The 27,903-nt window shown below is 41.4% G+C and overlaps 1 pseudogene; it reads left to right on the top strand.

Moving 5' to 3' along the window:
* LOC125931274 (nucleoplasmin-3-like) overlaps nucleotides 1-15,510 on the top strand; it is a 63,626-nt pseudogene extending 48,116 nt beyond the window's left edge.
* Nucleotides 15,511-27,903: the final 12,393 nt, after the last annotated feature.

Consider the following 27,903-nt stretch of genomic DNA (forward strand, 5'->3'; position numbering starts at 1 on the left):
TACTTTTTCCGCATCTATTGAGACGACCATATAATTCTTTTCTTTCATTCTATTTATGCGATGTATCATTTGGGCTTATTTGCATATGTTGAACCGTCTTTGGCATCCCAGGGATAAATTTCACTCATCATGGTGTTTGATGATCCTTTTAATGTGCTGCTAAATTCGACATGCTTGTATTTTATTGAGAAGTTTTGCGTCTATATTCATCAGTCGTATTGGCCTGTAGTTTTCTTTTCTACTAGTGTCCTTTTCTGGGTTTTGTATCAAGATAATCCTGGCCTCCTAAAATGAAGTTAGGAGTGTTCCCTTCTCTTTGATTTTTTTTTTTTTTCCTTTGGAAGGGTTTGAGAAGAACCGGTGTTCTTTTTTAAATGTTTGGTAAAATTCATCAGTGAAACCATCTGGTCCTAGGATTTTCTTCACTGGGAGGTTTTTGATTATGGATCCAATCTCCTTACTGGTAATTGATTGATTTGGATTTTCTATTTCTTCATGATTCAGTCTTGGTAAGTTGTATGTTGTTACGGTTACTTTCACTTCTTTTGGTGGTCCAGTTTTTTGGTGGAGAGTTTCTCAGAACAACCTCCTATGATCCTTTAAATTTCTGTGATATCAGTTGTAATGTCTCCTTTTTCATTTATAACCTTGTTGGTTTCGGTCTTCCTCTTTTATGCTAACTTAGCCTAACTAAAGGTTTGTCAATTTTGTTGATCTTTTTAAAGAACCACCTTTTAGTTTGGTTAGTCTTTTCTATTGTTTCTCTGCTCTCTATTTCATTTATTTCCTCCCTAATCTTTATTATTCCCTTTCTTCTGCTAGCTTTGGCCTCAGTTTGTTCTTTTTCTAGTTCGTTAAAGCAGAGAGTTAGGTTACTTATTTAGGATCTTTCTTGCTTCTTAACGTAAGTGTTTATTGCTATCAACTTCCTTCTTAGAACTGCGTTTGTTGCATCCCACAAGTTCTAGTATGTTGTGTTTCCATTTTCATTTGTCTCAAGAAACTTTCATTTCCACTCTAATTTCGTCTTCGTTCAGGAGAGCATTGTTTAATTTCTATGTGTTGTGAATTTTCCAGTTTTCCTCTTGTTATTGATTTCATGCCATGTTGCTCAGAGAAGATATTAGATGTGATTTCAATCTTGAGTTTGCTAAGACTTGTTTTGTGGTCTAACATATGGTCTATCCTATCAAATGTTCTGTGTGCACTTGAGAAGAATGTCTATTCTGCTGCTGTTGACTAAAATGTTCTATGTATATCTATTAGGTCCTTTTGGTCTGTAATGTTGTTCAAATCTGCTGTTTCCTTATTATCTGCCTGGATGATCTATCTATTGTTGAGAGTGGTGCATTAAAGCCTCCAGCTATTACTGTACTACTGTTTATTTCTTCTTTTAGCTCTGCCAGTTTTTGTTTTATATATTTAGGTGCTTCTCAGTTAAGTGCATAAATACTTATAATTGGTATGTTTTCTTGATATAGTGACCCTTTGTCATTATATAATGATCTTTTTTGTCTCTTTTCACTATTTTTAACCTAAAGTCTGTTTTGTCTGATGTAAGTATAGCCTACTTCTGCTTTTGGGGGGAGGGGCGTGGGAGGAGGTTACCATTTGCTTGAAATGTCTTTTTCATCCCTTCACTCTTCATCTATGTGTGTGTCGACGGCTAACGTGGGTCTCTTGCAGGCAGCATATTGTTGAATCTTGCTTCTTTATTCGTTTGCCCATTCTATGTCTTTTAATTGGAGAATTTAATTCATTTACTTTTAAAGTAATTATTGATAAATAAGGACTTACTATTGCCATGTTGTTAGTTGTTTTCTGGTTGTTTTGTAAACCTGTTGTTTCTTGTTTCTTATCGTGGTGTCGATTTTTTGTTTTGATGTCTTTTGGTATCAGTATGCTTTATTGTATTCTTTTGTTGTGTTTATTGTGTTCTTCATTGTATTCTTTCGTGCAATTACTACAGGATTTTCCCTTGTGGTTACAGTGAGGCTGACAAAATATCTTAAACTTGAACACCCTATTAAACTGATAACTACTTAACTTCAAAAGAATTCATAAGCTTTCTACTTTTATGTCTCCTCCTCGCATTTTAGGTTATTGCAGTTACAATCTATGTGTTTTTTATATTGTGTAACTAATGATACATTATTGTAACGATGGTTATTTTTATTCCATTCATTTTTTTAACTTTCAAACTAGAGTCGCAAGTGAATTATGTCCCACTATGACCATATTGCTAATCTGACTATGACTATATATTTACCATTACCAGTGAGATGAACTACCTTTTAATGTTTTTATGACGTCAATTAGCATTCTTTTACTTCTACCAAATTCCCTTCATCTTTCTTTGCAAGGCAGGTCGGATGGTAATGAACTCTCTTACCTTTTCTTTGTTTGAGAAAGTCTTTATCCTTTCTTTGCTTCTGGAGGACAGCTTCACCAGGTATAGAATTCCTGGCTGACAGCTATTTTCTTTGACTATTTTGAATATGTCATTGCATTCTCTCCTAGCCTGAAGGGTTTCTGTTGAGAAAAGGCCTGAAGACTTTCTGTTAAGAAATCCACCAATAGTCTTATGGGGGCTCCCTTGTATGTAACTTCTCTTTTTCTTGCTGCTTTTAAAATTCTTTCTTTGTGTTTTGGTTTTTGATAATTTAATTATAGTGTGTCATGGGGCAGCCCTATTCAGGTTCAACCTATTTGGGGTCTTTTGGGCCTCATGCATCTGTATGCCCATTTTCTCCACGGATTCAAGACATTTTCAGTCATTATTCCTTTAAATATACTTTTTGTCCTGTTCTCTTTCTCTTCGCCTTCTGGAATTCCCATAATGCAAATATTGTTTCTTTTCATATTGATCCATAATTCTCATAGGGTATTTTCACTCTTTTTCAGTCTTTTATTCTTTTTTGCTCTTCTGACTGGGTAATTTCCAGCGTCTTATCTTCCAGGTTGCTGAGTCCTCTACATGACTAAGTCTACTTTTGAAATTTCTATAGAATTTTTCAGTTCAGTTATTACATTTTTAAACTTTTCTATGGGTTTTTTTTGGTGGCTTGCTTTTTCCTTGTCAAACTTCTCATTCTGTTCATGCATTGTTTTCTTAATTTTGTTCAGTTACCTGTTTGTTTTTTCTTGTAGTTCCCTAAACTTCCTTAAGAGAATTATTCTGCATTCTCTGCCTGAGAATTCATAGACTTCCATTTCTTTAGGATCAGTTATTGGAGCTTTATTAATTTCCTTTGGTGGTGTCATATTTACCTGATTTTTCATGATCCTTGATTCCTTACATTGGTATCTGTGCACTTGGGGAATCAGGTTCCTCTTTCAGACTTTAATGGTTTGCTTGGAAAGAGACAGTTGACCAGTTAGCTCAGTTTGGGTTTCTGGATGTGTCTTCTGGTAATGTCCTTGGGCAGGTCGGGACTGGTATTATGGCCTATTTGGGGGCAAGACGAGTGTTTGAGCTCTAAGGACAGAAATGGGGTGTGTGCCACTTGCTGAGAACAGTTAGATAGGACAGCTGGCTTGGCTCCCTAACCAAGTGAAGATATACGATTAGCTGTGAAGTTGCGTGGATTCTCCAGTAAAGCTTACTAGATGATTGGGGCTGGGTACTATATTTGATAATAGATGGGGCTATGAACTAGCCTCCTTATCTGGGCGGAGCATAGGATAAGACTTAGGGTCTGTACAGCTCATTGTTTGGGGACCCAAATCAGGCCAGAGAGTGTACTATATTCCCTGGTGAAGTGAAGTCGTCAGTTTTGCTCTGCAGGTGGAAGAAGCCATGGGATGTGCTCTCTGTTTAAGTGCCATTGTACAGAGGCCTGTTGAATGGACTATGCAGCTTCCCATATGCTCTAGTTAGGTTCCCTGGCCAGGCAGGCTGAAGGCTGTATTCAGTGATGAGCAAGGCTATAAATTAGATTCCCTGCCCAGGTGTAGTGGCAGAAGTCATTCTAAGGCTGGTAAAGCTCTTTGTTGTCTCAACTCAAGCTGACCCACACTCCAAGTTTCCTAATTGAACAAGGCCGATTCCTTCTACAAACTACCAGCTCTTCCTGCTCACTTCTTGGCTCGAGTGCCTCTGGGCTGCACAGCTTCCAGGAGTTGTTACCAGCCCTTCTGGTCAAGATAGGACCAGAAGACACTCTCCGCAGAAGGTGGGACTGTGATTATTCAGCCTCTTGCTTGCATGTGGACAAGTCGGGCTCCTGAGCTGGCAAAAGTTTTCATGTGAGGATCCAAATCAGGCAAATCCGCACCCCATCACTTTCCCTGGTCAGAACGTGTCTCTGCCTTGGTTCTGCGGAGGAGCAATGCCACTGGTTGGGATTACTACTTGGGGCACTGCAGATATGAACTCGGTCTACTAAGATCCACGCGCTGGTTGTTATGAGCCCCTTCCCCCCATCTCTGTGTTCCCCTTTCTCAGATGCCCCGTGGTGGAGCCCCATAGATCTCCCCACAATCCCCATGGTGCAAGATCAGAGTAGCGCCTACTGCTGGGTAACTCACAATGCTGGGAGGATGAGTTGTCCACCTGGGCTGTCTTTTCCTACAGAGACTGGAGGCTTAGAGGAGACATCTCTGCGTGGTGCTGCACTGGTTTGGGGGAGGGGTTATGTGGCCAATGTGTAGCCACTTCCTTTACCCCTTGAATGCAGTCTGCCTTGGTTTCTGTGATACGGGAAGGTGCTTCACCTCGCCCCCCACGTACTATAATTCCCTGAGTGGTGTCTTGTTTTTAAAAAGCTGTCAGTTGTTCTTCTAGTGATAGGGAAGGAAGTCAGGAACAACCTGTGGCACCATCTTGGTGCTGTCACTCAGAAATTTTTAATTGTAGTAAAGTTCAGCTTATCAACGATTTCTTTCATGGATCGTGGTCTTTGGTGTTATATCTAAAAAGTCATCACCATACCCAAAGTCATTTAGGGTTTGTCTTCTCTTCCGGGAGTTTGATAGCTTCATATTTTACGTTTAGTTCTGCAATGCATTTTGAGTTAATTGTTGTGAATGACGTAAAGACTATGTCTAGATTCATTGTTTTACATGTGGATGTGCTGTTGCTCCAGTGCCATTTGTTGAAGACCAGTTTTGCTCCATTGTATTGCCTCTGCTCTCTATCAAATATCAGTTGACCATATTTATATGTCCCTATTCCTGGGCTTTTTCGATTCTGTCCCATAGATCTATTTGTATATTCTTTCACCAGTACCACTCTGTCTTGATTACGGTAGTTTTATAGTAAGTTTTGAAGTGGAGTAGTGGCAATCCTGCAACTTTATTCTTCAGTGTTCAGTTGGGTATTTTAGGTCTTTTGCTTCTCAATATAAACTTTACAATCAGTTCATTGATAGCCACAAAATAACTTGCTGGGATTTTTACTGGGATTTTATTGGCTGTATAGATCAAGTTGGGAAGAACTGACATCTTCATAGTATTGAGTCTTCCTATCCATGAATATGGACTGTCTTTTCATTTATTTAGTTCTTCTTTGATTTCGTTCATCAAAGTTTCGTAGTTTTCGTCATATAGATCTTATACACATTGTTTTGGATTCATACCTATGTATTTCATTTTGGGGCTGCTAATATTGCTATTGTGATATTAATTTCAAGTTTCACTTGTTCATTGTTGGCATATAAGAAAATGACTGGCTTCTGTATAATAACTTTGTATCCTCCCACTTGCTAGAATCATTTATTAATTCCAAGAGTTTTTTGTTGATTCTTTAGGATTTTCTACATTGACCATCATGTCATCTGTGAACAAAGATAGTTTTATTTTCCCTTCCCAATCTGTATGCCCTTTATTTCCCTTTCTTGTCTTATTGTATTCACTAAAAATTCCAGGATAATGCTGAAAAGGACTGATGGGGAGGGACATCCTTGCATTGTACCTGATCCTAGTGGAAATACCTCTAGTTTCTCACCATTAAGTATGGTGTTATCTATAGACTTTTTGTAGATATTCTTTATCGAGGTGAGGAACTATATAAATATAGAATATTAAGAATATTATTATTAATAATATAAATGTAATATAAATAAATATAATATAAAATATAAAAATATAATGTAATATAAATAAATATAAAATATAAAAAGTAATATAAACATAATATAATATATAATATATAATAAATATAAATATAATATAATATAATATAAAATAATATAATATAAATATTAATATAATATAATATAAAATAATAATAATACATTAGCATTATCATTCAAGTGTTAATACACATATTTTTGAACCCACTCTAATCTGGTAACAGAGCCAATCATGGAAAGACGAATTACTTATTTTCTTGCTTTACCTATTTGTATTATGACTGAAATTTACATTATTTCATTTAATTAGAAGTTGAAATAAAAATGAACTCGCATGAGTCAGTTATCAAAATGGGAGAGAAAAATTAAAACATAAGTAAGTTTTGTATTCATCATTTAACTATTTTTATCTCATTTTATTTTTTTACATTTTTTTAAACTTTTTTTTTTTATTTTTGAGAGACAGAGACAGAGCATGAGCGGGGGAGGGGCAGAGAGAGAGGGAGACACAGAATCTGAAGCAAGGCTCCAGGCTCTGAGCTGTCAGCACAGAGCCCCACGTGGGGCTCGAACCCATGAAACCACAAGATCATGACCTGAGCCGAAGTCAGACGCTTGACCAACTGAGCCACCCAGACACCCCCATCTCATTTTAATGGAAGAGAAAGTCTTTTTTCCTTCCTTCAGCTGTGATTTCACTGTAGGTTGAAAGCTAATAAATAAGCCATTTCTGGGCTTTCTTTTTCAATGAGGAAACATTTAAAAAAAAAACAACTATTGCTTAAAACATCGTTCTCTCGTATGAGGAACAAATACAACAGAATCCAGTGATTAGACTATGTTTGCAACAATTGTTTGTTATGCCTGGGACTTTTTAGAAACAAGTATACTGTTATTCATATAATCTAAACTTTGCATTTTTCTGTTTTCAGGTCAAACTCCAAGAGTTTGAGGTCGAATTTTGATGGAGCACCCAGATGTCCTCAGCTGTCATGAGGAACACTTACCATGTTTGCTTGGACATTTTCCCCATTATGTTGGCAGATACTTCGCTATTGACACAGAAAAAAACAATGGATTAAGGAGTTGACCTATCAGTCACTGAAGCGTAGGGCCAATATTACCCTTGACCTGTGTGATCTGTATCCTTTTAGAAAGAAGACATTTTTTTCACATGTGACTAATAATAATAATGATGATAGTAATAATAGGAAGAAAAAGAACAGACTCCTATTGGGCACCTACTACCCAAGTACACGAGCATGTATGTACACACACACACACACACACACACACACACATTCTGTCTCTTCTTTCCACCATAGTTGTTATCGCTTCCTCACACACCCATTTTCCTCCTTCTTGGTGAAAAACTGGTATAGGGGCTTCTGGGAGGCCTATGGAAGTCTTTGAGATGCATTGGTTTGGTATGAAGTACCCTCAAGGTCTGCAAATGTGACTTTAACCAAGGGATCTTCAGCTTGAACCAAATGTTTGCAGCATTACCTAAGGCATTGTTTGCACTCCAAAAAGAAGGATCGGCACGGGAAGAAATGATGCAAAGGACTCGCTGGAAGTTTGGGGGGGAAAAATGTCTTGGTTAGTTAGAGACTTAACTTCTCTCCTATACTCAAGCACAAAAAATTTAAAAATAAAATTAAAAAAAAATAACAGCCCTATAAATAGAACAAATGTGGAAATACTGCAGGACTGAAAATCTCAGCCCATCGCGACTGCCAGTCTTAGGGAGCTTCCAGAGGGGAGGTTCCAGAAGGAATTACTGCTATTTGCTCCCAGCAAAAATTAGGGGGGAAAAAAAGGTTCCCTTACCTGTTGTTAACTGCCAAAATGAGCATCAAGAGCTTCTTGGGAAGTTTACACACGTATGGAGAGAAAAAGGAGGCAATGACAGCGTTTAGCTTTCAATGAGTTACCTTTTGTAATTTTCTCAAGGATAACAAATGTTGAACATCTCAGAGGAATAAACTCTAAGACTTGGAAAAGCTGGACACCAACAAGATGCACCTTTTTCATCTTTATCAGGTTAAGATGATCTAAATAGCTCCTTCCGTTTCAAATGTCTACGGACGCCCCCGAAAGGACAGATTCACTGGCAGTGTGTACCTAGACCTGGTTGTGTCACTGCGCTTGGGTAAAGCATTTTCATTAAGCCCTGTGCTATGTTCCGTGGCACTATTGATGAACTTAGGCGCTACTCTAGTCAATCAATTTCATGATCAATACACTTAGACGGTGGCTTTGTAATTTGTAGCTGAATCGGCGAGTTATTTTACTGGATTGATTGAATCAACTTGCAACATTAGGGCTAGAGGGAAGAGGTTGCATGCTCACCGAGAAGAAAACGGGAGAGAAATGATCTTACTCTCACAATTGATGAAGATCGTCACTTGTTTGTAATGAAAAATCCCATACACTTTGGGTTTCTTTAAAATGATTGCTGAACTTGTTTGTAACTACTCACTTTTATGCTCAACATCAGGCAAGGTATAGGTATGCAAAACTGAACAAACCATTGTAATTTTTGCCCTCATGGAGCTGATAGTTTAGATGACAAGAGAGAGGGTTTGAATACATAATTAAACAAATATATACACATGATGAGTGTGATTTACTTTATACTTAAAAAATGAAGAGAAAACATTTTTTTTTAATTTTGAGAGAGAAAGAGAGAGAGAGAGAGAGGCAGCAAGAAGGGGAGGAGCAAAGAGAGAGAGAGGGAGGAAGAGAGAATCCCAAGCAGGCTCTGCATTGTCAGCACAGAGCCTGATGCAGGGCTCGAACTCGTGGACCGTGAGATCATGACCCGAGCTAAAGTCAACAGTCCGACGCTTAATCAACTGAGCCACCCAGGTGCCCCCAGAAAAAGCATTTTTTTAAAGGAATGCAAAGTAGCTTTAAATTTTTTCTTTTCTTTTTCTCCCTTCCTTCCTTCCTTCCTGCCCCCTCCTCCTCCCCTTGTTGCTTATTGGAGAATGTATAGGTTGAAGGAGATTGGAATATATCAATATGAGGGAAACCTAAAAGACAACGTGAACACTTTCCTCAAGTAGAAAGCATGGGAAGAAGAAGAACAAGATGTAGGAAAGGAAGTGGAGAAAGGAAGGAAAACCACCAAAGACCCGGTGAATTCTGTTTAAAATATTTCATAATAGAAACTAATGGCAGAGTTGGTAAGCTTAGAGAAATAAATCCAGAAGAAGGAAATCACTTAAGAAGGAAGATTCTTGGGGCACCTGGGTGGCTCAGTCAGTTAAGCCTCTGACCCAGGTCACGATCAGGTCATGATTCGGCTCAGGTCATGATCTCACAGTTTGTGAGATCGAGCCCCGCGTCAGGCTCCACGCTGACAATAAGGAGCCTCCTTGGGATTCTCCCTCTCCCTCCCCCCACCCCCACTCTGCTCTTCCTTCACTCATGCTCTCTCTGTTTCTCTCTCAAAACAAATAAATAAACATTTTTTTTAAAAAAGAAAGAACAGTCTTAATTTTTCTCTAAGTGGACGGTTTTGTTTTGTCTTGCTTTATTTTGTTCTGAAACTGTTCTCGCAGAGTGTATGTTATTGGCAGAATCTTGGATGGAGTAATTAGTTACTGGCTCAGAGGAGTGAACTGTAACGCCCATGGTCGTACAGGCAGAGCTGGGTCGGGCCACCAGGTCTCCTAATGCCTAAACTGGGGTTCTTTTCACTGTATTGCCTCCCTTCTGGGTAGAGAAAGCTTTCCAGATGCCGTGCCTCGCTATTTGTAAAAGGACACCTTGGTTTACATGTGAACAAACTGTAGAATTTGTCTACAATTTCTGACCTCTCCTGATGGCCTGTGGTCACAATCCTTGGCTTCTGTCCAGCCCGTGGTCAGATTTACCTAGTGGGTGAGGTTGGGAGAAAGACCTGGGCCGCTGTGACTGTTTCGGCCTCTCCCTGGCATCTGCCTGCAAAGAGCTTTGAGTTTCCGTGGGAGAGGCCTGGGACAGGCAGATAACCCACCTAAGTTTCATTTCTCCCAACAGCATTAGCCACAACAAAGCTGGTGTTTCTATCTCATAGTGTGCGTCCTGCGAGCTCAGATGGAAAAGAAGGGTGGCAATTATTGGGGCTCCCCTAAGCCCAATATATTTTATTGAGAGACGTATTTCCTAGTGGTTCAAAACATGGACACTGGAGCCAGATTAGCTGTGTTTGTATCCCAGCTCTGACACTTAACTAGCTGTGTGATCTTGGGCAAATCGCTTAACTACTCTAACAAAATGAGACAAAAGTAGCATCTACGCCGACGTGGTTATGTCACAATTAAAAAAAAAAATTTTTTTAGGTGTCTGACACGTAGGATAAAATTTTAAAAACCAGTGGTTTATTACCATGTACAAGGGACAATTTTTCAAGAAGACTTTCAAGAAGACTGTGGATTTTTATTATACACATATTTCAGATACCTATTTTTATATGGAAGCAGTGAAGTTTATGGTTGAAAGCATGGGCTCTGGAGTCAGACACCTTGGTTCAAATTTTGGCCTCACGACTTACCAGTTGTATGACTTTAGGCAAGTTACTTAACCTTGGATCTCAATCTTGTCACAGTGATATAAGGATACTGGCCGTACCCACCTTAAGAGATTGTTGTGGAAAATGACAATATTTATCATGTACTTATTGATCTAATATTCATTATATATTTATTCAAGAAAATACATATGTAAAAATGGAGTGGAATTGCTGGGGCCTGTGGTAACCCTATGTTTAACCTCTGGAAAAACTGCAAGACATTTTCCAAAGCGGTTGAAATATTTTACATTCCCACCAGCAGTACATGAGGGTTCTGATTTCCCCACATCTTCACCAACAGTTACTCTTGCCCATCTGTTTTCTTTTAGCCATCCCCGTGGATATGAATTGGTAGCTCATTGTGCTGTTGACTTGCGTTTCCCTGAAGTTGAATGATGTCAGGCATTTTTCTTATGTTGATTGGCCATTGGTATATCTTCCTGGAGAAATGTGTAATCAGATCCTTGTGCATGGTTCAACTGGGTTACTTGCCCTTTTATTACTGAATTATATTTTATATTTCATATATTCTAGAATTTTATATATTCTAGGGGCAAGTCCCTTAACAGACATATGATTTGCTCTCATGCTTTTGGTGTCATATCTAAGAAGTCTTTGCCTAACCCAAGTCATGAAGATTTACTCCTATATTTTCTTCTAAGCGTTTTCTAATTGTAGCTCTTATATTTAAGTTAATGATACCTTTTGAATTATTTTTTGTATACGGTGTGAGGTAGTAAATCCCTTTTTTTTTTCCAGGTGGATATCCAGTTGTCCCAGAACCATTTGTTGAAGACGATTCTTACCCTATGGAATTAACTTGGCACTCTTCCTGAAAATCAATTGACTATAGGGCACCTGGGTGGCTCAGTTGGTTAAGCACCTGACTCTTGATTTCAGCTCACGTCATGATCACTCTGAGATTGAGGCCCAAGTCAATACACAGCCTGCTTGGAATTCTCTCTCTCCTTCTGTCTCTGTCCCTCCCCTGCTCTCTCACACAGACACTCGTTCTCAAAATAAATAAATAAATAAATAAATAAGCACTTTTAAAATAAAGATAAAAAATAAAATCAATTGACTATAAGTGTGAGCCTTTATTTATGGACTCCAATTCTATTCCATTGATCTATATGTCTATCTTTATGCCAATATTACACTGGTTTTATTACTGTATCTTTGTAGTAAGTTTTGAAATCAGAAAGAATGCGTCCTCCAACTTTGCTCTTCTTTTTAAATATCATTTAGGCTATTATGAGAACTTTGAATTTCCATATGAATTTTGGGATTAGCTTTAGGATTGGCTGGCAAAGAAGCCAGCTTGGATTTTCACTGAGATTGCATTAAATCTATAGATCAACGTGGGGAGTATCTCCATATAACAATATTAGGCTTTTTGAATCATGAACACAGTATGGCTTTCTACTTATTTACATTTTCCTTCCTGTCTTTTGACCCTGTTTTATAGCTTGCAGACTATACATTTTGCACTTTTTTGGTTAAACTTATTCGTAAGTATTTTTTTTTGATATTCTTTTCTTTCCCAGAAAAATACAGTTAATTGATGTATATTGATCTTGTACCTGACAACCTTACTGAACTTCTTTATTCTAATAGATTTTCTGTGTATGTATTCCTTAAAATATCCTATATACAAGATCCATTCATGTAAAAATAGAAATGGTTTTACTTCTTCCTTTCTAATCTAGATAATTTTTATTTCTTTTTCTTATCTAATTGCCCTGACTAGACCCTCCAGTACAATGTTGGAAGGAAGTAGTTAGAATAGATACCCTTATTTTGTTTCTGATCTTTGGGAGAAAGTATTCAGTATTATGTGTGATGTTAGCTGTGAATTTTTTGTAGATGCCTTTTATCAGAAAGAGGAATTTCCCTCCTATTTCTAGTTTTTTAAGACTTCTGTAAGATTGGAGGTAACATTCCCTCTTTCATACGTGGTTTAGCAATATGAGTTTTCTCTCTTTTCACCTTGGTCGATTTGGCTAAAGCCCTGTCCATTTCGTTGATCTTTTTTAACAATCAACTTCTGGTTTTGTTGATTTTCTCTATTGGTTTTGTATTCTCTATTTCATTAATGTCTTCTCTGATCTTTATTATTTCCTTCCTGATTTCTTTGGGCTTAGTTTCCCTTTTTTTCTAGTTCCTTAAGGTGGGAGATTAGGTTGTTGATCGCGAGATCATTTTTATATAGGTGTTCAGAGCTATAAATTTCTCTTTAGTCACTGCTTTCACTGCATCCAATAGGTTTTGGTATATTTTATCTTCACTTTTATTCAGCTCAAAGTATTTTCTGATTTCCTTTGTGATTTCTTCTTTTACCCATTGGCTATTTAAAAGTACATGACTTGATTTCTTCATATTTGTGAGTTTCACAAACTATTTGTGTTGTTGGTTTCTCATTTCATTCCTTTGTGGTCAGAGAACGTACTTCGTATGGCTTAAATCCTTTGAAATTTATTGAGTCTTGTTATATAGCTCTGCGTATGGTCTGTCTTGGATTGTGTTTTGTGTGCACTTGAAAAGAATGTGCATTCTACCGTTGTTCCATGGAGTGATCCGAAGATGTCTTTTCTAGGTCATCTATAGTATTGTTCGTATCTTCCATTTCCTTGTTGATCATCTATTTTTTTTTTCTAGCCACTATTAAACATAGGCTAGTGAAGTCTCCCATTATTATCATTGATGGCATATGTATTTTTTATTTTCGTTCTACAAATATTTCCTGCTTAGCCCTCTACCCATTTGCTATACTTGAAAAGCATATGTAAACCTTAAATGCCCCACCAGAGGTCATCCACCTCTCTGCTCCTTTTGTCGACATGCACACCAGAGAGGGACACAAAACTTTGGGGATGGATAGGAGTAAATGGGGGGGGAGGTCCCGGAGCTTGGTGGTACAAAGGATCAGCATGGCAGACTTAAAAGGTCATGTCAGGTCAAATACGATGGAAGTCTGAATTGAGTTAAACTAGGAAATTTCAAAGCTCAGTCAGTACTCTAAGTTGTAGAGCAGAAATCACAGATAAGTATGATCTCATGGTTAATTGATTTTTGACAAGAGTGCCAAGACAATGCAATGAGAGACAGAATAGTCTTTTCAACGAATGGTGCCAAGGCAGCTAGACATCCACATGCAAGAAGAAAGAAAGAAGAAAGAAAGAAGAAAGACAAAAGAAAGAAGAAAGAAAGAAAGAGAAGAAAGAAAGAAAGAAGAAAGAAGGAAGAAGAAAGAAAGAGAAGAAAGAAAGAAAGAAAGAAAGAGAAGAAAGAAAGAAAGAAGAAAGAAAGAAAGAAAGAAAGAAGAGATAAGAAAGACAGAAGAAAGAAAGAAGAAAGAAAGGAAGAAAGAAAGAAGAAAGACAAAAGAAAGAAGAAAGAAAGAAAGAGAAGAAAGAAAGAAGAAAGAAGGAAGAAGAAAGAAAGAAGAAAGAAGAAAGAAAGAGAAGAAAGAAAGAAAAAGAAGAAAGAGAAGAAAGAAAGAAGAAAGAAAGAAAAAAGAGAGAAGAAAGAAGAAAGAAAGAAAGAGGAAAGAAGAAAGAAAGAAGAAATACAAAAGAAAGAAGAAAGAAAGAAAGAAGAAAGAGAGAAGGAAGAAGAAAGAAAGAAAGAGGAAAGAAGAAAGAAAGAAGAAATACAAAAGAAAGAAGAAAGAAAGAAAGAAGAAAGAAAGAGAAGAAAGAAGAAAGAAAAAAAGAGAGAAGAAAGACAGAAGAAAGAAAGAAAGAAAGAAAAAAAGAAAGAAAGAAAGAAAGAAATTAGATTCCTACTTCACACTATATACAAAAAATAATTCAAAAGAGATCATAGACCTAAATGTAAGAGCCAAACCTATAAAACTCTTGGAAGAAAATAAAGGAGTAAAACCTCATGACCCCGGGTTAGGCAACGTCTTCTTAGAGACCACACCAAAAGCATAAGCAATTAAGGACAAAATACGTTAATTAGACTTCATCAAAATTAGACACTTTTGCGCGTCAACAGATGTCTTTAAGAAAATGAAAAGACAATTCACATAAGTGGAAAAATACTTGCAAATAATATATCTGATAGGGCGTTGTGCCCAGAGTAAATAAAGAACACCATTTAACAATTTTTTTAAAAAACCACACACAATTAAATGAATTAAAACAGAGGCAAAGGATTGAATGGACCTTTCTCCGAAGAAGATATACAAATGGTCAACAAGCACTTGCTTAACATCATTAGTCATCAGGGAAGAAATGTAAACCAAAATCACAGCAAGCTTGCAGCACGGCCGCCGGTGTTGCCACCGCCTTAGCATTTTAGAATCAGGAGAGCCGAGCCCAGGCCCGGGCAGGGTAGAGGGTGGTCGGCAGGTCTGGCCTCCCGTCACCATGGACAGTTTTTCCTTTTCCTAAGTGGACTGTCAGCAATCCAGCCAGATCCGCTCTTTCACCTTCAAGGTAGAGGAAGAGGATGATGTGGGGCGTGTGCTGGCTTTGACCACGCTCTGCCTCATCAAGGGGGCCAAAGGTCAGTGTAATGTCCTAGAAGTCATGGTCGGGAACCAGGACCGACAGGAGACTGCAGTCCCGGTGGCCAACCTCAAGTTGTCCTGAGTTGTCCAACTCACGCTCAGGTTGGAGGACGTCCAGCTCCAACCCCCTGTAACCTTCCATCTGGAGTCGCGTTCCGGGCCTGCGCGGATCGCGGGGCAACGCGAAAAGCAATGACGTTTCTGATGAAGAAGAGAGTGAAGAGGGGAGTGAGGAGGAGGAAGCCGAGTTGTGCCTCATCCTGCTTGCCAAGAGGCAAGGGGGCAGGCCCCAGTCTCCTTGGGTGGCAGGACCTCTGAACTTCTATTCTGACCTTCTTTCCCCATTTTACCTATGAGATCAGAGGTCAGCATCGGAAGCTCAGGACTACACATGTTTAATACTTCCCACATTTTTTGATAAAGGTTGAAATACAACGACGTGGAGTGGGGTTTTTTTTTCTGCAAAAACAAACAAATCAACAACAACACGGCACTAGGATGGCTATACTAAAAAAGATGGACAAGAATAAGTGTTGACGAGGATGTGGAGAAATCAGCACTTTTACACATCGACAGAAGGAATGTTAAAGGGCGTAGGCCCTTTGGGAAATAGTTTAGGTGTTCTTTCAATAATTAAACATACAGTTATCACACGACCCAGAAATTCTATCCTGAGCTGTATCCTCAAGGGAAAGCAGATGTCCGTGAAAAACTCGGACATGAATGTTCGTAGAAGCATCATTCATAAAATCGAAACTGGAAAAAAACCTGGGGCGCCTGGGTGGCTCAGTCAGTCGGGTACCCGACTCTTGATTTTGGCTCAGGTCATGATCCCAGGGTCGTGGGACTGAGCCTCATATGGGGCTTCGCCCTGAGCGTAGAGGCTGCTTAAGATTCTCTTTCTCGAAATGAGTCAGTCCAAAAAAAGGACAGATATCATATGTTTTCACTCATATGTGGAAGTTGAGAAACTCAACACAAGACCACGGGGGAAGGGAAAGAAAAAGAATAGTTACGAAGAGAGAGGGAGGCAAGCCATCAGAGGCTCTTAAGTACAGAGAACAAACCGAGGGTGCAAGGGGGTGGCGGGGAAAACGGGTGATGGGCATTGAGGAGGGCAGGTCTTGGGATGAGCCCTGGGTGTTTTACTTAAGTGATGCATCACGGGAATCTACTCCCCAAACCAAAAGCACACTGTATACAGTATATGTTAACTAACTTACTAACTTGTCCGTAAGTGATACAAAAAAAATAAAATAATAAAATCCACAAATAAATAAAATAAGAAAGATTCTCTTTCTCCCTCTGCCCCCTCCCCTGTTCTCTCGCTCACTCGCTCCCGCTCTCTCTCTCCCTCAAAGAAAAAAAATGGAAAAAACCATCAACTGAAAACTGGATAAACAAAATGTGGCATAAGCGTACAATGTAATATTATTTGGCCATAGAAAGGAATAAAGTTCTGACACCTGCTACAACATGAATGAATCTTGAAAACATTATGCTAAGTGAAGGAAGCCAGACAAACTGCCACGCAAACTGTGTGCTTCATAAAAACCACTGAATTTCATATTTTAAAATATTGAACTTTATGTTCTGTGAATTACATCTCAATAAAGCTACCAGCTTTTAAAATACACATAAGATCATTTCCCGACTCTTAAGAAAGTCACGCTTTAGCATGGGTAAAAGGGTCATTGCCGGTGTTTAGAATTGAGCCTCTGCCTTCACTTCTGACTCGAGAAGTCAGTGCATTCAGGATAGACTCCTGTTACCCACCTGGAAGACGATTGTGAACATCAGGGTAATGCCATACCCGTTGTGCCAACCGTCTGCCCAACTGTGGGCATACACAAAGTCAACACCCAGAAATTCTCATTGAACTACACTGGTTTCTACCAAATTCCCTCAGCTTGTCTGTGGGAAGCTCAGTTAGTCCCCTGCTGGATCACTCTGGTTCTAAGTTTTTTTAACACTTACTTATGATTGTTGAGACAGAGAGAATCAGAGTGCAAGCGGAGGAGGGGCAGAGAGAGAGAGAGGGAGAGAGGGAATCCGAAGCAGGCTCCAGGCTCCGAGCTGTCGGCCCAGAGCCCGACGCGGGGCTTGACCTCACGGACCGCGGGATCGTGACCTGAGCTGAAGTCAGATGCTTAACCGACTGAGCCACCCAGGCGTCCCTCTGGTTCTAGATACCAGTCCCATCTACCTGGATGATTTACTATCTCAGAGATCTTTCTGGTTTCACTAACCTTCCTGGTGGATATGCGTCTGGCTTGTTCTAACTCAACCAAAGTCCATTTCTGACCATGCTGAGTAAATCTCCTTTCAGCTACCTGTCAAGTGACCTCATATGGCTGGAGAGGCAATATGGTCTAATACGAGAGCATAGCAGTTAAAAGTCCAAGCCCAGTCCAAGTCCTCTCTCCAGTTCAGATAAATAGCAAAGGTAGGTCTCTCCTCTTTCTCCCCCAACCTCCTCTTTTCTTTCCTTTTTTAAAATTAAGCATAATGTATTGTGAAACTGTTTTCCCTACAACACCCAGTGCTCATCCCAACAGGCGCCCTCCTCCGTGCCCCTCACCCACTTTCCCCTCCCTCCCACCCCCCGTCAACCCTCAGTTTATTCTCAGTTTTTAAGAGTCTCTTATGGTTTGCCTCCTTCCCTCTCTGTAACTTTTTTTCCCCTGTTCCCCTCCCCCATGGTCTTCCGTTAAGTTTCTCAGGATCCACCTATGAGTGAAACCATATGGTATCTGTCTTTCTCTGCCTGACTTATTTCACTTTAGCAGAAGACCCTCCAGTTCCATCCACGTTGCTGCAAATGGCCAGATGTCATTCTTTCTCATTGCCGGGTAATACTCCCTTGCGTATACAAACCACATCTTCTTGATCCATTTGTCAGTCGGTGGACATTTCGACGTCACGCTGCAGGAAGAATGATCTTGAAAAAGCGTGCCTCGGATCAGGCCCCTTCCTTGCTGAATTGCTACAACAGACCAAATGCTTCATGTCAGGTGCACTCCTAAGCACCCTGTGTCTATTGACGCCTTAAATATTCACAAGGGTGTGTATTCCTCTTCTCACTTTACGGATGAGCACGATGAGGCACGGAAAGGTTAAGTTGCTTACCCAAGAGAGCACATTCACTACCAAGACAGCGTGGCTCCGGAGTCCTTGATCTCGGCATCGCACCATCCCCATGCCGTCCCCCTCTCGGCCGTTCATCCCAATGACAGGACAATTCTTACCATGGTTTTCAAGGCCTATGTGATCTACTCCCTGCCTTGCTCGTCCTCTACCGCTGCCCAGTACTTGAGCTCACCAAGCCCCAGTCACAGGCCCGCCTCTTCCCCGAGGACCTTTGCACTTTCCGTTGGCTCTGTAATGCGTCTCCTCCCCTCTCCCCTCCTTCACGCGTCTGGCTGTTTAAATGTTACCATGCCCGAGATCTTCCCCCATCTTCCTTTCTTAGCAATACTCCCTCTCCAGCTCTCTCTCCCCAGATGATTCCAGCAGCCTCCTCCTTTTTGTTCCCGTCACTTCTCTCAATGTGTCTACCAGACCATGAGCGGCCTCCCCCGTTGGGCTGTGGGATCTTGAAGACAGGAGCTGTGTCTGTCTATCTGCTCTCTATCTGGCCCAAGGTCAGCACTTAATCAAAATTGGCTTCATGAACAATGAAGAAGACTTCACCCGAACCTTTGTTACGGGACATGTCCACATATATTGCCATTACCCTGAACTTGTTAAACCAGGGCTCTGTTTTGTTCATTTGTGTGCCCCTGTGTCTAGTATATTCACACCAGAACGCTTTAATATATACTGAATAAGGAGAATGGATAAAGGAGTGAGCCATTAAGGACCAGGATTTGCCAAGAAAGGCTTTATAGAAGAGGTATACTTAAACGTCTTACTTCAGTTGCCAAAAACATTTTTCAAGCATAAAAGATATGCATTTTTAAGGCTCCTTATGAAGCAAACAGTTCTTGCTAAATAACATATCAATCATTCAAATGTAACCGAGAAAATACCATATGGATACTTTTATTGCAAAAAGAAAAAAAAAAGCCACGGGTTTAAGTCCTATATGAACTTACAGAAAGAGAGACTTTTGCCAAACATTTAAATAGTGACAAGGTGTTAGTGTTGGTTTCCAAATCCCCAAAGTGGCAGACCATATATCTGAACAGGATCAAGGCCCAGCTGATTTAATCCTCAACAACAGTAGTTAGTGGGGATCAACTCCTTTTTAATTCAAATGAGTTGACGAATAAGACAGACATGGATGAAATGAGCTGTTGTATAGGCTGTTTTATTTTACTCAGACTTAACCTATAATTTATCTGAAGCCAAGAATGACTTGCTTCAGACAAATCTGTGAAGCCAGAGTGCAGGCTTAGAAGCCTAAGCTCTATCATTTACCTGCTGTGTGACTTCAGGCAAATTATTCTCTAAACGTTGGTTCCCTGGCTTATAAAGTGGGGATAATGGTAGTATCTGCCTCAGTGAATATAAAATGCTTCCCATAGTGCCTGGCATGCAGAAATTCTTTACGAAGTGTTAGATATTGATAGTAGTGTTTTGGGTACTGGATTGGTCAAGAGATCTGAGTTCTAGTCCCCATTCTTTCGCTAACTAGTTGCAGGACTTTGGGCAAATTCCTTGGCCATTTTCTGTCCCAGGTTCCCCTTCGGAAAAGGAGGGCATTCCCATGACTATTTGTTTCAGATATCTGCTGCTGGATCGTAAGCCACCAAAACTTAGTGTCTTAAAATGACAGTTCAGTATTCTCATAACTCTGTGGGTTCGCTGGTATTAGCTGGAAGGTTCTTTTGCTCTACGTAGAATCGCTGAGGTCACTCAGGGAGCTGCATTCCGTTGGGAGTTTGGCTGGGGCAGTACCATGTAAAGTGGCCTCTCGCCACCGACCGTCTCTCTCCCTGTGTCCTCTTTCCACCCCACGGCCTAGCCCAAGTATCTTTACAACAGTACTTCCAAGATGCAGTCTTCCCATAGGGCAAGTTCCAACGTAGAGGGTTCATCCAGCCTCCTTGTCATCTTGCTTGCTCACGTTCCGTTGGCCAAAGCCAGTCAGATGGGCAAACCTAAGTCCGTTCGGAAGAAGACTACACAAGGTATGAATGCCGCGAGGTGTGTTTCATTGGAGGCCATCAATGGAACAGTCTACCCCACCATGATTCCAGATTTTCCTCAGAATCAGCATACGCCATCATAGGTCGAATTCCTTTGTCTTCAACTGCCCCCCCCCCCAAAAAAAAAAGCGCTGTAGACAAATTTTCCCCTTCTGTTGTAGTTCTCCCTAACTGTTGACTTGGCCCCTCGTCTTCCTGGATCCAATACACTACTCGAACACGCTAACGTTCTGATCCCTTCGGATTCCAAGTACTATTCCCCACCCCACAAAAATGTCAATACCTTTCCTTAGGCTTCCCTTACTTAGTCTGCTCTCTTTCCCCATCTCTTTTCTCCTTTTGTGCATCCCTGAGAGGCACTTACATAAGGTTTGCAGCTATAGCCGCTTGGTGTTTCCACAGGTCTGATCTTGCTATTTTGTGGGGCTTTCCCTTTACATCCTACTGGGAACAGAACAAGGGTGGCTGTCTTTGCCTAACGTTCAAGTGCTTCTTCTGTGTCACATGCCTCAGCAAATGCTCATCACCTGCCTCTTGATGCTGGAAGGAGAAGTTTCGAGTTTTCTATCCATCTGGAGCCATCTAGGGGGTGTGTGGGTGCAGGGAAACCCCCAGGGCCCCAGCCGACAGCCCCATGTGCTTTGGTGCCATTGCACCTGTTCTGTTCCTTGTCACCTACACGCATTCTGAAAGCCAAAGCGACAAACCGCTGTTCATTCCTACGATCTGTTTCACACTCTCTTCAGGGACATACCTTGTTGCTGATATAAAAACTGTATCCAGGGGCTGGGTTTTTCATCTCAAAATACCCCCCCTCTCATCTCTGGGGGAGTCATTTCAGGTTGAAATGGAAACCTAGCAACCATCTGGTTAATAGGATCAATTCAGGCAGCAGGAGGTCTGGCCGGAGGTACAGAGTTTAGCATTTAGTAACAATAAAGAGCTCGGCGTCTAGGCTTTCCACAAAGCTGAAAAAAAAAAAAAAAAACCCTTGTTTAAAAGGCATTTCAGGAAGCTAAACAATCACTTCCCTGGGATTCTTCTCTTTAGAAATCCACAAAACAAAAATCACACAGATCTTATCTGATAATTGCTATTAACTATACTGTCGTGTTTTCCCGATATCATCTAATATGTCATTCATAAGACCTAGAATAGAGCTAGGGTGGTTCCTTCAAAAAAGCCTCATGCCAGGAAGTTACTAATGTGTCAAACAGTCACAGTTTCGAGAAGGCACACTGACAGAATTTTTGAAACTATATATTTTATAAAGTAGTATGGATCCATGAATGAAACATCAGCATTTGAATACAAACCACCTGACGTGTGTGGTCCTTTCTTTTTTAATTTTTTTTTTCAACATTTATTTTTGAGAGCGTGAGAGGGACAGAGTGCGAGCAGGGGAAGGGGCAGAGAGAGAGAGAGGGAGACACAGAATCTGAAGCAGGCTCCAGGCTCCAGGCCCCAGGCTCCAGGCTCCGCGCTGTCAGCACAGAGCCCATCGCGGCGTTCGAATCCATGAACCGTGAGATCATGACCTGAGCCAAAGTCGGATGCTTAACAGACTAAGCCACCCAGACACCCCCATGTGTGATCCTTTCTGAAGACAGATTAAAAATATATGCTTGACATGAATTTGCTCACTTTTAACTTAAGTGTAAATATATCTGAGGTTATGTAAGTGTGTTTTGAAAAAGAACCCAACTACCAGTAAAAATCGAATGTTCCCCAAATTCTCCAGTTTATGTAAATGATCCGAGAATATTCTGCTGCCTATATGTATGCGTTTTTTAAGAAAATCATTTTAAGAACAAGAATTTTAACACGAGAAACAGTAGAAAGAATAATAAGTTAAATACACTAAAATAGAAAATATATTATTCATTGTGTCTGTTTCTAGCAGTCCTGCATAATGGAAAAATTCTTCTCTTAAAAAGACTAAGATCTTTGTGCATGCGCAGAAAATATCTGAGCAGATCTACAAGAAAATATTAACAGTGTTTGACTCTGGGTAGAGAAACCAGGAGTGGCAGGGAGATTTAGTTCACATTTTGTATATTCATCAGAGGGTGGACTTTTTAACATTCTCGTGCATGGCTTCATCATACAAACTTAGATGAAAAAAGGCAAACTTAAGCTTTTAATTTTATTTTGTAGCCTTATCCCCAAGTCACAACTAGAACTTAATAGGGATAGAATTCATAGAATTTGTGGCACTTTGGAGCTGGAGAGATCATCCGTCCTGCGACATTAGCTATTTCTAAACCAGTGCAAAGTTTACTCAGTTTGCCTAACACTAGATGCAACTATATTCCAATAGAGCTACAGAATTTGGGCAGCCGTTGGAATTCACCTTGATGGACCCTGACCTACAGTTGAAGGTGTGTAGGATAGGTTTCCCTTTTGCTCCTCAGTGCCATTAAGTGTCAAGATCATTCCTTCAAGAAATGGGCAGGATGGGCAGAAGAGGTGTTTGCCTACCAGGGCAAGGGTTAAGACACCAGAAGGGTTCCCTCCCACCTACCCCCTGATTTCCAAATACATTCCGTTACAGATTTCGACTTTGAATGGAGACACTGCCGTTTACTGAGGTGCGTATGTCCCTGTGAGGGGTAAGCAATAAAACACAACCCAAAGAAGAGTTGAACCTGCTGCTTCTTTCCTGAACATTGGGAAGAAAGCAGGGGAAGGGAGAAGAAAACTTGGGGGTACCAGAGAGACGAAAAGGTAGACTGAGGAAAGCTTGGTCCACTTCACTCTTCTGCCTACAGAATCCTACTGCCATGTCATAAGCTTTAGAAAGTGACTTTGGGTGATAACTTGAGCCTTTGTAAAACTGAGCAACCCCAGAAGTTCCTCACGTTTGAAAATCCCAGTAGCTCCCCTCCTTGTGATCTCTCCGCTGTCTCCTCACCCTTTTCTGGGGAGAGCATGACTTACCGGTTTGCTCTATCCTCGTATGGAGACTCCTGAGCCCAAGGCTTTGCTTGGAAACAATGTTGTCAGTGTTGAGTATCACAACCTAATGAGAAGGAGAGACATTGAACAACTGAAAGGAGAGTGCACACACGCATACACATCACCTCCTCATTAACTACTACTCATCTTTCAGGGCTCCAGGAATTGGGTAATTATCATTATCATGTTTCTTACCTTCTTCGCCACGCCATAAAAATCTTTGTGGGTAGCGACTGTGTCTTCTATCGCGGGATCTCCCAGCCACCACACCTGGCATACAGTAGGCGCATAATACATTTTCGGTGAAGGAAGGAAGGAAGGAAGTGAAGCCACTTAACTGAATGTTAACACAAAAACTATAAATTTCACTCTATAGAGAAGACAAATTTCAAAAGAATTATGAATGCACAGCCTCCCACCCCCGCCCGCCACCCAGCGATGATTCTTATGAATTCTCCATGGCTGTTGCAGCCTCCTCCCAAGTCTTCCAGGAAGAGAGAATTCTAAATGATGCTTATTTAAGAATTCTCAGGTTTTAAGATTTGGAGTTTGTAGGGAGGAATGTTGGACAGTGAGCTGAAAATGAGAGAAGAATGAGAAGGAATGGAAAGGACCAGCCGTGCTGGGTGGGGAAATCCAAGGCAAGAGTTAAGAGAGTTGGCAGAATCCCCAGGGCAAACTTGTGTCAGGTTGACTATTCCCATCTCAAGTTTGCACACGCCTCTGGAACTCCCTGAAGTCTTTTGTGAGGGAAAACCCCACCTACAGGCTCTGGATGAAACGTCCCTCCCGGCTTCTAGAAATGAGTCCCCTGGTCCTACTATGACTCATTTCCTGGAAAAGTCGTAACTGGTCTAGCCTGACCTTCAGAGCCTGAAGGAGTGCAGATTCGTCTTTCAAATTCAAAAAGAATTTAGAGAAATCATTCAGAGAAGCCTCAAAGACCGCTCGCTCTGTCTCCTGCTTTATCAAGAACTTCATGAACATCATTGCCGGTACTTTCTTCGGCATGTTCTGAGTGAATCAGCACGAAAACAAAGTGACTCCACTGCCAAGTTGAAATTGAATTCTGCAAAGGATGTTATTTCTGGTTTTGAAAAAACTGCACTCAGAACTTGAACCTAAAGTAATAACACACCCTTTCCGGCCTTAGGGAGTCATCCCTATAACCTGAAGCTTGGCACGATCTCTGGGTTTAGCGGTGCTGCGATTGCTTATGGCTCTTTGTTTGTCACAACAATTCCCGTCTTGTTTTCTACCTTGGCGTTGGTAACCGTAGCTTACCTTTCAGGAAAAAATGTATTTGTATTGCCCTCACCTGTGTATGATTACCCGGCAAGCGGAAAACCCAGTCTTGAGAAGATGCCACCCATGATTCCTTCCTCTCTTCTGCCAAGCTCTTGGGACTTTAACCGTTTGATCGGGACAGGTTCTTTTCTCCAATCCAGTCGTGTGCTTTCAGGCTGCGTGTGAGTATGGCCTACGGACTCAGGCCCTACACTGTAGCAAGCCGCAAAGTTGTCGGTGGGCCTTCCCTAAAACAACTGCAGTCAACCAAAAAGACGCGGATAATGCCCCACCATGCGCAAGTTGGTGTGTTTGGCAGTGTGGTGTTGCGGGAATGCCTGTGTGGCTTTGTGAGTGAATCTGGCCTGAGTACATTAGCATCTATGGACGAGCAAGTCGAAGCCTTCCGGCACAGGACGGATGATACGTGCACCATGATGGCAATAAGGCCCCGGCTGTGCTCCAGAAGGGCTTCCGGCCAGCAACTCTGCCCCAGAGCTGAGCTAGTGGCCCCCGTATGACTGGGGAGCATAGTGGGCAGTTCTGCCTGGTTCAGAGCCACACGGGCAGGAAAGCCAATGTGAAGCCCCAACTGCCACCTGGAGTGTCACCTGCCAAGAGAATCTGGGCAGCTACAGAGCCCATCCGATAGCCATGCTTGGGCCGGAAATGAAGCCGGTGTTGCAGCCCAACAGTGAAGAATAGAGCCTCTGGCTCTGAATAACCGGAAAGCCTTAACAGTGACACTGGACGGCCTCAGAAGCTAGTCCACAGTCCCCCCCCCCCCCAGCCCCAGAGCCCAGCCAGTGATGCAGTCCAGTCATGACGCATTCCCTGCGGCCCCTCCCCACAACAACGACCACAAAAAGCCCGGGAAAAGTGACCCCACCCAACCGTGGAGCCAAGTCTCTGGCCCCACCCAACTGCAAGACACAACTGGACGATCTTCCTGACCAAAGGGTCCGGCCAGTGAGCCCGATCAGCAAACGAGCACAACCAGGGGCCTTACCTGATCACGAAGCCCAGCCTACGGCCCAGCCCGACTCCGGGGCACAGCGCGAATCCTCGCCTCATCGCAGAGAACCGTCGGGGATCACAGCGTGTGAGACCCCACCCCCAAGGCTGTGGCGTGTTGCCCAAATAGAGACCCTCAAAAGGAAGCTCCACCTTCCCAAGGATGGCACCGACTGACCCATCCTGGGCACCAGGCTGAGCCGAGTGGTGCAGAACTATCCCCGCCCAGGTGAATCTATAATGTCTACAGGAGGAGACCCCTTATTCAGATGAATAGAGACCAATGCAAGGGATCGAAGATCATGGAAAAAAAAATCAGGTAAACATGACATCGCCAAAGATACTAACGAAGCTCCGATAACTGACGGTGAGGAAAGAGAGATCTATCAACCGCCAAGGAATTCTGATAAGGAATTCAGAATAACCCTCATAAAGATGTTCAGCGAACTACAAGGACACACAGGCAGACACCAAAATTAGGAAAACGGTGCAGGGACATAATGAGAAGCTCAGCAAAAGAATAGAAACCATAAAAAAACCAAACCGAAATCCAAGAGCTGAGAAATGCAACGAGTTAACTGAGAAATTCGATAGAAACTGTCACAACCAAGAAGTTACTCAAATGGACAGCAAGGACACGAAAATGCGCTCAACATCACCCATCGGCAGGGAAATACAAATCAAAACCACAACGAGACATCGCCTCACACCTGTTAGAACGGCTATTATCAAAAAGCCATAACAAGTGCTTGGAAGCGTGTACAGAGAAGGAACCCTGGTGCACCGCTGGTGGGCATGCCAACTGGTGCAGCCACCTCGGAAAACAGTATGGAGGTTCCTCGAAAAGTTAAAAATAGAACTACCCTACGACCCAGCAATTCCTCTTCTGGGTGTATATGCAAAGGAAATGAAATCATCATATCAAAGAGATATCTGCAAACTCATATTCATAGCAGGATTATTTACAAAAGCCAAGACATAAAAACAAACTGAGTGTCCATCAATCACTGGATGAATGGATAAAGACTATATATGTATATATACATATATATATATATATTCATTTTTAAATTTTTTTAAACATTTATTTTTGAGAGACAGAGTGTGAGCGGGGGAGGGGCACAGAGAGAGGGAAACACAGACTCCGAAGCAGGCTCCAGGCTCCGAGCCGTCAGCACAGAGCCCGACGCGGGGCTTGAACTCACAAACTGCAAGATCATGACCTGGGCCGAAGTCGGACGCTCAACCGACTGAGCCACCCAGGCGCCCCTGGATATACTCTTCGTATTTATATTTAGCCATAAAAAAAACTCATGAAATCTCGCCATTTGCAAAAGCATGGATGAAACTTGAGGGCGTCATGCTAAAGAAATCAGAGAACTAAATCGGAAATAAATCAGACAGAGACAGACCAATACTGTATGATCTTACATATACGTGGAACCTAAAACACTTGAACTCCTAGAAACAGAGGACAGATTGGCGGTTGCCAGAGGTGAGGAGTGTAGAGTGGGGGAAATGGATGACAGTAGTCAAATGGTACAAACGTCTAGTTATAAGGTGATTAAGTTCAGAGGATGTAATCGACAGCATGACAATACCGTATTGTGTATTTGGAAGTCGCTAATGAAGCAGAATGTAAAAGTTCCCACCACACACACACACAGATTATAACTATGTGAGGTGATGGAGGTGAGGTAATTCACCCTATCGTGGTAATCATTTTGCAATATATGCATATATACAATCATGACATTGTACACCTTAAACTTACACAACGTCATATGTCAATTACATCTCCAGAAAGCTGGAAAAAATGGGGGGGTGCCTAAATGATTGAAAAATGGGCGGGGGCCCCTAAATGATTGACACGATTAATATCTAATCAAATCTAAGGAGGTGGCCCATTCTCCCATTTCTGGAGTAGATTGTTACAGTTTATATTTTCCTGTTTGGGGCAGTTCAGCCACAGCACAATGTGTCATCACAACTTAGCAATGTGGCTCCTGTGACTCTTCCAAATTGGGACAACTAGCAAAATGTGTTCCCATAAATGGTAGTTTCACTACTAAATTCTGGGGAGAAACCAGGAGACATGTAAGACAGACTCGCATGGGGAAAATGGTAAGTACGTTTTGCTAAAGTAAAATACGTTGGTTATGTCTTTGGGTGAACAGGGTCCAAGTCAGAATGACTTGAGCATTTTTAAGGGTTACGATTAGAACTCCCAGCTGACTAGCAGTCACAGTCTGTAGCAATTCGTGAATGGGAAAAACAAATAGGTAGGCTTTAAATATTAGACTCAGGAGAATAGCGTACTTGTAGGACTAAGCAAAC

Source organism: Panthera uncia, chromosome X (genome assembly GCF_023721935.1).
Source record: "Panthera uncia isolate 11264 chromosome X, Puncia_PCG_1.0, whole genome shotgun sequence".
NCBI lineage: Eukaryota > Metazoa > Chordata > Mammalia > Carnivora > Felidae > Panthera > Panthera uncia.